The following is a 14,356-nucleotide window of genomic DNA, read 5'->3' on the forward strand; positions in this document are numbered from 1 at the left end:
TATATATATATATATATATACATATATATATATATATATAACATATATATATATATTCCCCCAATTGTGTGTTAACAACAATTTTGTGGAATCAGACATAGGTTATACATATGAAATCATGTAAAACATTTTCATATTAGTCGTTTTGTACAAGAAGATTCAACTAAAAGAAAGCAAAACAAAAGAAAGCGAAGCCTCGAATGCTTCCGTCTGTAGTCAAACAATATTAGTTCTTTCCCTGCTTCATTGTTAGTCCTGTGGGATAGTCTTGGATCATCGTGTTGCTGAGAATAGCTAAATCATTCACAGTTCTTCATCAAACAATATTGCTGTTATTATGTACAATGGTTCACTTCACTTTGCATCAGTTCATGTAAGTCTTTCCAGGTTTTTCTGAAATCATCCTGTGTGTCATTTCTTAGCACAATTATTTTCCATCACAATCATATACGACACCGTGTTTAGCCATTCCCCAATTAATAGCCATCCCTTTGACTTCAAGATTTGCTTTTCTTTAACATCAGTGTGGCCATTAGCTAATCTTGACCAAAAAAAAGTAAATCTTAGCATTCAATTTATTTCTTTATTTTTTTCCTTTTCCTTTTCCTTCCTTTTCCTTTTTCTTTTTAGAAGACAGGATTACTTATTTACTTTATGTGGTATCCAGTAGCAGGGGGTAGAGTATTATGCCTGGAGTCAGGAAGACTCCCCTTCCTGAATTAAAATCTGGCCTTAGAGACTTACTAACTGTGTGACCCTGGGCAATTCATTTAACCTTGTTCGACTTTTCCTCATCTATAAAATGAGCTAGAGAAGGAAATGGCAAACCCCTTCAGTCTTTACCAAGAAAACTCCAAATGGGTCACGAAGAAGCAAAAACAACTGAACAACAAATTCCTTGAGGCAGGTACAAGTGTATGAAATAAAACAATGATTAAAGTGTCTGGCATTCAGAAAAAATAGGGACCACTGGTTTGTAAAGCAGCCAGTCAAATGCTAGAACACTCAGGTATTGTTCAGTGTGACTGATTGCATAGTTCTTTCCCTTTGAATTGACCAGTTGCAGAAATGCCTAGACATAGTAAGGCAATTATTTTACATGAACAATCAAACATTACAACATTCAAATTACCTAGTAAAGAAAACTCATAAAAAAGTAAATTGAACTTTTATACTATTTAATTTAGCACTTCGGCATTCATTCTTCAAAAAGCTCGTTTTGAAGCAATACTGAAATGTAGCAAAATTTGTCTTATCTTTATCTTACCTGATCCTTATCACATCTTTGAAGTTTTGCTTATATTTTCATTCATTTAAAAGACATCTATGAATTCTTGAAGATTTTCTATGAAAGCTCAGTCTCTTAAATTTATTTTCTCTTTAAGACCCTGTATGTATCTTTGCTGATGGTTATTTTTCTTAGTTGTAAATTTAGGCATAGTCAAAAGATGAATATTCTTGGATCCTACTGTTCTTTAGAAATGCGGAAAACATATAGAAAAGTCTGAAAAGGGATGATAGCTGGTTTTACTGTAACCTTTATGTGCATTTTTTAAAATATGCTGCAAATAAAGTGAATAAAACTTGTCATCCTGAAAATGATTCCTATTTGGTTAACTGGTTTATGTTTCAATGAAAAGGAAAGTCTGGTATGATATAAAAAATCATCAATATGACAGAGTTGCTCAAACATCGTACTTAAGGTAAAGTTTCCTGGGGTGGATTCAATGTATTATAGCATGAAAATGTTCCTGTTTAAATCCAGAGTGTAAAGGAGTAGCTGATATTTGTGCCCAAATACTTCATAATTATATGAAATAAGCAGCTAAGATGATGACATCTTTGGAAAGAAAGATGAAAAAAGAATGACTAAAGTTATTACTTGCTTCAGATCATTTTTTTAGTTGACTTTTTAGGCTTTATATAGTATAGACAGTCATATCAAATGTAAAAAGTGATTATTTTGTTTCCTTTTTGCCTATGTTTATTCCTTCAACTTATTCCTTTGCTTTTTAGAGTTTGTTTTTTTTTTAAACAGAAATGGATGTTTTATTTTGTTAAAAGCTTTTTCTACATCTAATGACATAATGGGCCAAACTTAAATTCTTGCTATTAATCATACCTGGTTTCAGTGTACAAACTTCCTCATGTGTTGTTGTAGCAATTTTGCTAATATTTCATATAAATTTTGTGGATTTATATTCATTAGGAATATTGACCTTTAGTTTTCTTTCTCTGTTAGTTGAGGTATCAAGACCACATTTGTTTTATTGAAGAAATTTTTGTATGATCCCTTCTTTTCCCCTTTTTGAAAATAGGTTGTGTAATATTGGACTAATTATTCTTTTAATTGATAAAATTCACCTATAAATCATGTGACATTTTTTTCCCCTTCAGGACTTCATTTATAGGATGCTAGATTTCTTTCTCCAAACTAGATTACTTAAATTCTGTATTTCTTGCTGTGTTAATTGAAGCATTTTAATATTTTTATAAATATTCATCCATTTCATTCAAATAGTCAGTTTTAGAATAAAATTGGACAAATAGTTTATAATAATTTCCTTAATTTCTTCCTTTATTGTGAGTTTACCTTTTTAATTTTTGATATTGGTAATTGTTTTTTTTCCTTTAAAAGACAGACCAGCTAGTGGTTTATCTTTTTCTTTAAATTAAATACATAGTTTTAATTGCCGCTTAAATTTTTTCCTCCTATTTTTAATCTCTTCTTTGAATTTTAGAATTTATATCTAGCGGGTTTTAATAAAAATTTTTTTTTTGGTTCTCTAGGAGTGTTTTTCAGTTGCATACACAATTCATTGATCTATTCCTTTTTTTGTTGTTGTTAGTTATAGTGTTTAGAGATATACTTTTCCCCCTCAGAACTGCTTTGGCTGTACCCCAACACTTCAGGTATGCTGTCTCATTCCTGTCATTTTTAAAAAATGAAATTCTCTATTTTCCCCATGATTTGTTTTTTAGCCCACACATTCTTCAGGACTAAGAAATCAATCAATAAATTCTTATTAAGTATCTGCTATGTGTCAGGCACTGTGCTGAGCACTGGGAATACAAAAAAAAGGCAAAAGATAGTCCCTGCTCACAATCTAATGGATTAAGTTCAGGGATTAAGAATTTAATGGATTAAGATATTTAGTCTCCAATTAATTTGTAATCTATTCTTCAAAGGTCCTTCATTAAATTTACTTTTTTCTTGTGTTGTGATTGTTAAAGGATATGATAAATATTTCTATTTTTGGCCATTGGATTATAACTTTTGAAGATATCATGTTTCTGAGGGAACACTTATTTCTTCTTCATTGGAATTTAAACACTCCATCACCATATAATTCATTCCAATTGTTCAAATGCACTTACCTTTCTATGTTTTTCTTATGTTTACATTTCAAAGCATTTACTCAGCTCTGGTATCCTTTTCAGAAATTTTGGAAATCCTCTATTTCATTAAAAATCAACTTTTTTTCCCTTTAAAGATTATGCTCAGTTTTGGCCAAATAAGTCATTTTTGGTGGTAGCCATTATCTCTTGCCTTCTGTTATAATATATGCCAAGCTTTCCTCATCTTTACGGTAATAGCTACCTGGTCTTGTGTGATCCTGACACTGGCTCCTTGGTATTTGAATTTGACCCAAAAGTTCAGAATTTTGACTATCACATTTCCCAGTGTTTACTTTATAGCTTCTTTTGGGAGGTAACAGGTGGATTCTATTTCCATTTTGGCCTCTGATTCTAATAGGTCTGTACAGTTTCCATTCAAGATTTCTTGAAATGTGGTGCTTTCTCAAGGTTTACAGGTAGTCTGATGATTCCTAGGTTGTTCTTGGCCTGTTTTTCATCAGTTGTTTTTGGTAGGAGATACCTTATGTTCACACAGACACATCTTTTGATTGTATTTTAGTATTTCTTGTTGTCTCATGGAAACACTGATCTCTGTCTGGTCCAATATAGTTTTTGAGGAATATGTACTTGAATAGAGTTTTATACCTCCTGTACTAAGCTATTTATTCTCTTCCCAATTCTTTCCCCTACATTTTTCACATCCTTTCCTATTCTCCTCTAGACCTCTCATTTCTATCTCTTTAAAACTCTTACTTCATTGTTTTCCCGTAGAACTTGCCACACATCAATTTATATTAAGGCTTTTGCTTGTAGGAACTTAGTCTTAGGGTCCTTATTTTTAGCACATAAAACAGGCACAAAGAATCAAGGTGACTTGGTTAATGTCATACAATAAATTAGTGACACAGGCAGAACTAAAAAATCCAGTATCCTGGGCTCCCCCCGCCCCCATCCCTTACCAAGGTCCAGTGTATTTTCCACTACTGCTGCTAAACAAGCTGAGCAGATGAGAGAACTTGGCCAAGGAGCAAAGGCGTAATGGCTCTCCTCTAAGGCATGAGTGGCCACTTCAGAAAGAAAAGCATCCAACTGTCCAACTTAACTTCCATCAAGGAAGCAAGGCCCAGTTGTATAATATGTCCAACTCTATAACATAGGATTAAATCTGCAAAAGTTGTTACAGATTGTTATCTCACTTTCTAGATGGAACTGAGGTCCAGAGGCATTGAGTGTAATGCTTAAAGTTAACACAGGTAGTAAATACCTGGACAATCTCATTCATGTTCAGTGCCCAGTGATCCTAGTATCAGAATAGGGAGAGGTGAAACTGTTATGGAACCATTCACACTCACTCCTGTTTTCCCCTTTCCTTATGTCTCTTTATCTTTGTGCTACCTTGCTATTTCTAGTCCTGACTTTCACTCCCTGCCTTATACACCAATGCTTCCAGACTTAACCAGGCAATGGGCTGAACTCAAATATCTCCTGTAAGAGGCTTTTCCCATTTCTTCTCCCACCCCCAGGTTTTAGTCCTCTCCTGGTATCTCCAAAATTACTTTATATTTAGCTTATGTATATTTTGTGTTTGCTTGTTTTCATATATGTTTGCACCTGTAGAGATCCCCGAGAACAGGGAATATTTTCTTTTCTTCTTTATAGCCCTAATGCAGGCCACATAGCAGGAACTTGACAAATGTTGTTTTTTTTTTGTTACTGACTACAATGCTTACGTAGACAATAAATTTCTACTATTCATTCAGTCATTCATTCTCAATGAGGTGAAAGCACAGTTCCACAGAACACCAAAATAATCTTGTGCCTGCCTTTTCAATTTCTGTCTGAGGAGCCACATGGGAAGCAGCCTGTTGTAGGGGAAAGAATCCTGTAGTTAGAGACCCAAGGTTTGGATCTGGGTCCCACATTTTGTCACTTACTAGCTGTGTGACCTTTGGTCAAGTCATTTTACATCTTGAGTCACAGTTCTCATATATAGAATAACAGAGGATTATTATTTTTTATTTCTTTAAAAAATCTAGTTTTACTATTAGTATTAATATCAATCCAATATCAGAAATATTTATAACAATAATACAAATAAAAATCTTTATAATGGAGGTAGTAGTTGTATTACCTACCTCAAGACAGTTGTGAGAATAAAATAGGATGATTTGTACTTAGAAGTGCTTTTGAAAACATAGAGCACTAAAAAACGATTACCTGTTTGATCATCCCACTGAGGTCTGGGTCTCCCAATCACCTGTTTAGGGTGCTGTAGAATTCACTTTGGAAAGACTGTCCAGCTTACATGAAAATTATTCATTTTGCATTAAGTTGTTCACTAATAAATTATTTGGTTGTATAAATCAAAAATAAAAACTTGTCACATGTGTAGTGGTGTACATGCCAGATGCCCCAACACCACCCATATTAGCAACCCAAATGCCCAAAGGCACTGAGGCATCTAGGAGCATGTACTCCAAAGTACAGGGCCACAGACAACATAACTACACAAAAGACAAAAGGAATACACAACTTTGTGTGTTGTGGATGCTTTCACTCTTCTCTCCTTCCCTTTTTTTCTAGTCTTCCTTCTGTTGGGGACTCTTAGAGAGGAGAGCTTCTCTGCACTTAGAAAGATGAGTGCCCTGGCCATTCTTGACTCTGTCATGGTGGGACCTTGAGAGATGCCTAATTCCCAGGTATATCCACTACTCATACAAATCCTCTCCTCTCTCTCTATTTCTCTGTCTCTCTCTTTGTCTCTCTCTCTCTGTGTCTCCCTCTGTCTCTGTTTCTCTCTCTGTCTCTCCCTCTGTCTCTGTCTCTTTCTCTCTCTGTCTCTGTCTGTCTGTCTGTCTCTCTTTCTTGTCTCTGTCTCTGTCTCTCTCTCTAAACCACTGACAATTAAGCTCAAATGTGGGAGGCACCTGGAGAAGAACCCAAAACTACAACTGCTTTCCAAGTATCCATGCAATGTGTCATGCAATTCACATTATTTCTCCAAGTTATTTGCTTTCTTTACCTAACCTACAACTGCCTGAGTGGAGCAAGGGCCACAACCCCTTCCTTTTGTAGGCACTTGGTATCTGCTGCTCTAACTAGTTTTATTTTTTTTAATTAATTTGTTTCTTTACTTTAGTTTACAGGATTCAATTCCACAATTCCTTGAGTTTCACATTTTGTCCCCCTCCCTCCCCTTCCTTCCCCGCAATGGCGGCATATAGTCAAGTATAGGATCTGTAAATACTTTCACATTATACATTAGTCAGGTTATAAACACGGATTGTATCAGATGGAATGAAAAATGGTAAACAGGACATAAAACCAAATAAGAGAAGGAAAAAGATCAGGTTATTTTGCTTCCACCTGGATATAAACTCAGTTCTTTCTAGATCTTTCTCTGGATGCACATATTTCTCTCCATCATGAGTCTTTTGGGATTGACTTATATCACTGCTTTGCTGAGAAGAGTCCAGTCTATCAAAGTTGGTCATCACACATACGTTGTGTCTGTAATTGTGTACAAATTTCTCCTGGTTCTACTCTTCTCACTCAGCATCAGTTCTTTTAAGCCTCTCCAGGTAAATATGAAGACCGTCTGCTCCTCGTTTCTTATAGCACACTAGTATTCCATAACATGCATACACCACAACTTGTTCAGCCATTCCCCAATTGATGGACATATAACTAGTTTTAACAAGATGCTCCTCCCTGACTGTATGCATCACTTTTAATCTCATCCCCATGCCACTTACTTGAGCCCATTGACACCACCTCCCTCAGCTGCCTCTCCCCTCTAATTGGAGGGTGGGAGGGGGGAATACCAAACTCCTCCCAAAGCTTTCATTTATAGAGGGCAGAAACTGGACTCCTGCCTCACCACATTTTGCAAATGCTGCCCTGCCTGGCTTCATTTCCGTGGAACAAGCTGTTCCAGCATCAAATACTTCCTGCTGTCCCCAACCCCATTCCTTGCTTTCCTGCCTCCTTCTGTGTATTGTCTTCCCCTTATATTATAAACTCCATGAGGGCAGGGACTGTCTTTTGTTTTATTAATTACATCCCCAGGGCTTAGCACAGTGCCTGGCACACAGTAGATGTTTAATAAATGTTTATTGGGTTGGATTAGATTAAGCACATAGGAAGATGTGCTAGTCAAGCTCCTATTGCCTTCTCTCTCAACCAGCCCTCACTGGCCCAGAAGCTTCCGTCTGGAATATAACAGAGAAATTGCATTAAGAAAAAAAAAGTTCCTCTGGGCAACCAAAGATATGGGGAAAATTCCATAAAGTAAAGCTCATTCACTTTATTAATAGGTCAACTACTTAAGTCTTTGTTCATTGACTATTTTCTGCATTGGAAAAATATAATTCCAACAAAGTGGAATATCTGGTTTCTAAGATGAAAGTGGATTTAAAAGGAAAAGTGGGGTCATGATAGAGTGGCACATCGACTGCTAGAAAGAAGGGAGAAGAGAAGATATTCTCCTTCTCCAAGAATCTATGATTTCATCAGGGTGAGGAGTTCCTTCACTAATTCAAACTGCAGTCCCTCTCACAGCTTAGTAGATGATCTTCAAGTGTTGCTGTAGCCACAAAATGTATTACCCTCTGGCCAAGCTGGTGATGGGCCTCTCTAAATTCAGTTAGGCTGGTCCTCCATTAACAGACATAAATTTCACCCAATGACCCATACACATTACATTCCCAAATTGGTAGGACCCATGAAAACTTTTACTCTGCTATTATAGACTTTGGCTGAACTGGGTAGTAGGTAGGGAAATGACTGAAAAATTATTTTTCAAAGTTCAAAATATGTTTAAAAAACATAAATCTGAGGCCATTTAGTGAAGACCAGATAGACTTCAAAGGTACTAAAGGTGTTTATTACAGGATAGATAGTATAATAAGGACCCTAAGTCAAGTATAAAATGGTATTTTTCTGGTCAATCATTGTACTGACAGAGAGCTGATGGACTCAAAATAAAAACTGCTATATACATTTTTAGAGTTGGCCAATGAGGGAATTTTTTTGCTTGTAAAGATTTTATTTTTATTTTTTTTCCATTTCAAAGGAGGTAGGGAAAGGGAAAAGGAGAGGAAGAATGAAAGAGAGTGTTGCAAAGCATTTTTTGAATGAGAGAAGGCAAGGCAATTGGGGTTAAGTGACTTGTCCAAGGTCACACAGCTAGTGAGTGTGACAACTGTCTGAGGCCTGATTTGAACTCAGTTCCTCCTGACTACAGGACCAATGCTCTATTCACTGTGCCACCTACCTGCCCCACAAAGCATTTTTTAAAATATACAAAAGAAGACAGGAAGAAGGCCTGAAATTATCACAAACAAGTAGGACAGTTTGAAAGTAACATGTTGCATGTTATATCTATACCTATCCGTATGTCTCTATTCATACATACATACATACATAATTATATGTAAAATAAAAGGTGAGCTGTGTATAATAGAGACTCACAGTTTCATATGTAATCCTCTTTGTTACAGTGCATTAAAATGCTAATTTATTTGGATCGGTATAAAAATTAATTTAATAAAAATATTTTTGTTCAGTATTTTGTCTAAGAAGTCAAAGAAGTATGTAACTCATTTTAGGAAGAGCTCCATCAAAATGAGAATTAGAAACAGTCTTGTACTTTGAGGCATGAGTTACAGTGGCCTGGAAAATTTGCTCATATGGAACATCTGCTTGCCAACAATGCTGCATGCACCATTGCAACAATGCATCACTATAGTAAGATAAGCCTCAGGTAAATATCTTGAATCACAGAGGCCCAAAACAGAGTATGAACTGACACATTACCCTTCATATATTAATCCATAGCATAAAGTCATCCAGGACACACTTAGGCCACATCATAGTCCAACACATACTTGAATCTTTTTTTCTAACATCAGAAATAGGAAGTTGAGTTTTAACCAATTTATTTTCTGGACATAAATTACGCTGAATGTTTTCCTTCCCTTGACAACATAGGCATGACACCTGAGTAGAGAACAGGCCTTTTTTGGCCCCTAACACTAATTTAGTGTTGCCAGGTCTCACTGAACTCTCTCTTTTCTTCTAACTCTCCATTTGTGCTAAGTGCCATTTTTTCTCCCTTCTAGAACCTCTGAATTTTCCCCTCTCCCATATTTTCTCCCATACCCCTTTCAACTTTTCCAGTGGATCTCTATGCCCCAGTGCCTGTACATCCTATTTCCCAATTACATGTAAGATGGTATTAATAATAGCATACACACACACACACACACACACACACACACACACATATATATATATATATATATATATATTTGAATATTTGATTTTAAAACTTTCAATTCCAGATTCATTCCCCTTCCCCCCTGCCACCCACCCCCACTGGGAAGATAAGCAGTTCAGTATAGGTTGTACATGTGTGGCTAATGCAAAACAATAACATAGTAGATATATTGTAAAAGACTGACTATATTTCCCTCCCTCCTATCCCACCTCCCACTTGTTCTATTCTCTACTTTGATCCCATCCCTTTTCAAAAGTGGGTGCTTCCAACTTCCCTCCCCCCAGTCTGCCCTCCCTTCTATCATCCCCCCCTCTCGTCACCTTCCCCCCCCATTCTCCTGGAGGGTGAGATACCCTATTTAGTGTGTATTTCATTCCCTCCTCAAGCCAAATGCAATGGGAATAAGGTTGACCCATTCCCTTTTGCCTTCCTATTCTTCCCCTCCATTGTAACCATTTTCCCCTGCCTCTTCTGTATGAGATAGTTTACCCCAATCTGTCTCTCCCCATCTCGTCTCATTATATTCCTCTCACCTCTTAATTTCACCTTTTAAGTATCATCCCTTCATGTTAAATTGGTCCTGTGCCCTCTATCTATGTATACCTGTAAACATATATACACACGTTCACATATGTATTCATATGCCCATATACCCTCATATATAGACATATATATATATACATATATATATATATTTCTAATCCCTTCAACTACTGAGAAAGGTTTCATAAGTTACAATTATTGTTTTTCCATGTATGTATGTTAATAGTTCAATTTTGATAAGTTCCTTATGATTTCTTTTCCCTCTTTACCTTTTCATGCTTCTCTTGCTTCTTATATCTGAATGTCAAATTTTCAATTCAACTCTGGTTTTTTCAGCAAGAATGCTTGAAAGTCCTCTATTCCACTGAATGACCATATTTTCGCCTGAAACATGATACTCAGTTTTGCTGGGTAGGTGACTCTTGGTTTTAATCCCAGCTCCTTTGCCCTCTGGAATATAATATTCCAAGCCCTTCAATCCCTCAGTGTAGAAGCTGCCAAATACTGGGTTATCCTGATTGTGTTTCCACAATTTTCAAATTGTTTCTTCCTGGATGCTTGTAATATTCTCTCCTTAATCTGGGAATTCGCGAACCTGGCTATAATATTCCTAGGAGTTTTCTTTTGGAATCTTTTTCAGGAGGTGATCGGTGGATTCTTTCAACCTCTATTTTGCCCTCTGGTACTAAAACATCAGGGCAGTTTTCTTTGAGAACTTCCTGGAGGATGCTTTCTAGGTTCTTACTTTGATCACGGCTTTCAGGGAGTCCAATAATTTTGGAATTATCTCTCCTGGATCTATTTTCCAGGTCAGTGGTTTTTCCCATGAGATATTTCACATTGCCTTCTATTCTTTCATTTGTTTGGATCTGTTTAACAGCATCTTGATTTCTCATAAAGTCATTAGCTTCCATTTGCTCCAATCTAATTCTGAAGCAATGATTCTCCTCATTGCCTTTTTGAGCCTCCTTTGCCATTTGAATCAGTCTGTTTTTTAAGGTATTATTTTCCTCAGTAAGGCTGTTGACTCTCATTTCATAATTTTCTTGCATTGTTCTCATTTCTCTTCCCAATTTTTCCTCCACTTCTCTTATCTGCTTCTTAAGGTCCTCTATGGCTTGTAACAAGCTTGTAGTTTCCTTTGAAGCTTTTGGTGCAGGAGTTCTGACTTCACTTTTTTCCTCCTGTTCCATGCTTTGCTCCTTTTTGTCCCCAAAATAGGAGTGTAATGTTGGAATCTTCTGTCTGCTTTGTTTCTTTTGCCTGCTCATTTTCCACTCAATTACTTGACTTTGGGGCTTTTTGCCACAGTAGGACTCTGCCACCAGACAGGGGAGCTTTCGTCCCAAATGCTGGGGTTTTCTCAGCTGCTGGAAGTATTAGATGGGTGCCCTCTCTGAGGTCTCCACATGCTCTGGCAAGCTGGACACACAGCCCAGAACCTCCACCCTAGACTGCAATCCAGATCCAAGCAGGTTAAAGCAAGAGTGATCACCCCTCAGACTGGTGCTTGGTCCCCCTATGCTCTGCAGGCCAAGAGCTGAAGCTGCCACATGGCACTGGCTGGCTGTGCTGGCCTCTCAGCAGCTTTTCGCCCTGGGGGTAAAAGCCACACACTTCCACTTACTGGTCCCAAAGTCCAGACTGCACTGACCTCTCACCTTTATCCTTCCCATCTATGTGTTGATAAATCTTGAAACGGCTACAGCTGCTGCTGATCTGGAGTCCCTGTGGCCGGTGGCTTGTCAGGCCCGCCCTGGGGCTAAAGCCTTGGGGTGCGGCTGGGCTTGGCTCCCAGAGGGCTGTGCTGGGTTCCTGCAGGACTGCCAGGCTATCCTCAGCGGGAGGTTAGCTTCTCTGTGTCATTTTGTGTGTTCTGCAGCTCCAAAGTTTGTTTAGAGTCCCCTTTTTACATGGATTGGGGAGGGTAGAAGCCGGAGCCGCCGGAGGGTCGTGCTTCTACTCCGCCATCTTGGCTCTGCCTCCATCCCATGGGTAGTATTGAAGTGGAACTGAAGCTAATCGCTTCTTTTCACAGCTTGATTAGTTACTGTTGCCCTCCTAAAGTTGTCCTCCAGAGGGCTTCTACTCTAATTCATCTGAAATGATCACTTCATTATCAGTCAACTCTATTAATGCAAGTGAATTATGCAGATCAGTCAATTCTATTAGTGCAAGTGATTATCCCTATCACGCAAGTTTATCATCCCTATCCTAGATCCCTATTATTTTGAAATTTCTTTATGGGTTTAGTGCTTCTTACTGAGGAGCATAATGACACCAGTACAAAGTAAGCTCCTTGCTGACAGGGATGGTTTTCATTTTTGTGTTTGTATTTTCACTGCATAGCATACTGCCTAGCATGTTATTGGTGATAAATAATTGCTTGATAAATTGAGTTGAATTAGTGAGATTAGTCTGAAATGCTGAACCATGACTAGAATCCTAACCTGTGGAGGTTATTTTCTCTTTGTACTTTAATTAATAGCTTTGTTTACATTGTTTTTACTTCCAAATATATCTCATCTTTCTTGCCCCATCCCCAACCCTCAGTAAGATATTCCTTCTAACAAAAATGAGAAGGGGGGAAAAGAAGAAGTAAAACTAATCAACACATTAGGGCATCTAAGTGGATAGTCAGGAAGATCTGAGTTCAAATCTGGCCTCAGACACATAATAGCTGTGTGACCATGGCCAAGTCACTTAACTCTGTCTCAGTTTCCTCATGTGTAAAATGAACTGGAGAAGGAAATAGCAAACCACTCCAGTACCTTTGCCAAGGAAAGCCCAAATGGGATCATGAAGAGTTGGACATGACTGAAGTGACTGAATGACAATAAAAATCAACACATCAATCAGGTCTGCTTCATCTCTAATAATAATGGAGAGAAGTGTATTTTCCTCACCTTTCTTCTCTGCTAAGCTTCTTGATCATTGTAATTATATGGCATTCAATTTCAGTTTTTTCATTCTTTTGATTTACATCATGGTCATGATTTATATTTTTTTCCTGGTTTTGCTTACTACATACTGTATCATTTCATATATCTTCCAATATTCTGAATTTTTCACATTCATCATTTCTTCGAGTGAGTAATATTTCATTATATTCATGGACAATTTATTTAGCCATTCAGTCAATGGAAATATACTATTCTTTGCCATTGCCAAAAGTGATGCTATAAATATTTTGGTGTAGATGAGGTCTTTTGGTCATCGACCTTTCAGGGAAATACCTAACAATGAAATCTCTGGATCAAATGGTATAGACTTTTAATTACTTTCTTAGCATGATTCCAAACTGCTTTCCCAAAGAGGTGAACCAATATATAGATCTACCTACACTATATTAGTGTATCTGCTTTTCTATAACTTTTCTAACATTGATTATTTCCATATTTTTTTGTCTTTACCAATTTGTTGAGTATGAAGTGAAACTTCCAAATTGTTTTGATTTGTATCTCTTTTATTGTTAATGATTTAGAGGTATCTTTCTTGTCGTTGTTGCCTGTTTTCACAGTAAAATATGCAGAATACATTTTAAACAAATTACAGAAGAAATTAGAGAAAAAGAATTTGTTGTAGGCTTATTCTAAGTAAATGGACAGCCGGAGAACTAATGAGGAAACACATCCTGCTCTTTGTAGAGAGTTAGGGGCTATGGAGCTGGAATGTGGTATATGAGATAAGATGTATAGTTCTGTCAGTTGGCCTTGAATAGATGCTTTTCTTTTAAATCAGGATGCAGATGGCCAATGGGAGTCCCATTCCTTGAGCATGAGCAGTGTTTTGCCTGCTGCAACCTCCACACGGAGGTTGGGGACATCTACTTCCAGGCATGTATAATAGAAAGGCCCTGCTCCCTGACTCAGAGCATAAGCAGGTGTTCTATGGCTATTTCCTGTCTGCTTACTGTGTCATGAAGAGAGTTCATGTTTTGGTTGGCTGCTGAGCCTGAAGTGAGTGTACGTAATAGAGAACAATGACTGGTCAAATCAGTCTCCTTTTTTTCCTGATAGTCATTAAAGCAAGGACTGTTTAGGTTTCTGTGTATGAAGAAAGGTAACATCAGCATCAGAGTTTGCTCATCTGGACCCACATGTAGCTGTGAACACATGGCACTTACATGCTCGGTTCTGATTTCATTTGTTATTTACTGTTCTTAGGCAAAAG

General features: G+C 37.3%; 1 protein-coding gene across 1 annotated transcript in view; it reads right to left on the reverse strand.

Moving 5' to 3' along the window:
• Nucleotides 1-14,356, reverse strand: part of LOC138172113 (ras-related protein Rab-27B) — a 239,221-nt gene that overhangs the window by 110,586 nt on the left and 114,279 nt on the right. The window lies entirely within an intron of this gene.

This window comes from Petaurus breviceps, unplaced genomic scaffold (genome assembly GCF_028583685.1).
Source record: "Petaurus breviceps papuanus isolate PSGF00001 unplaced genomic scaffold, PetGlider_PUasm1.0 128, whole genome shotgun sequence".
Classification (NCBI taxonomy): Eukaryota; Metazoa; Chordata; class Mammalia; order Diprotodontia; family Petauridae; genus Petaurus; species Petaurus breviceps.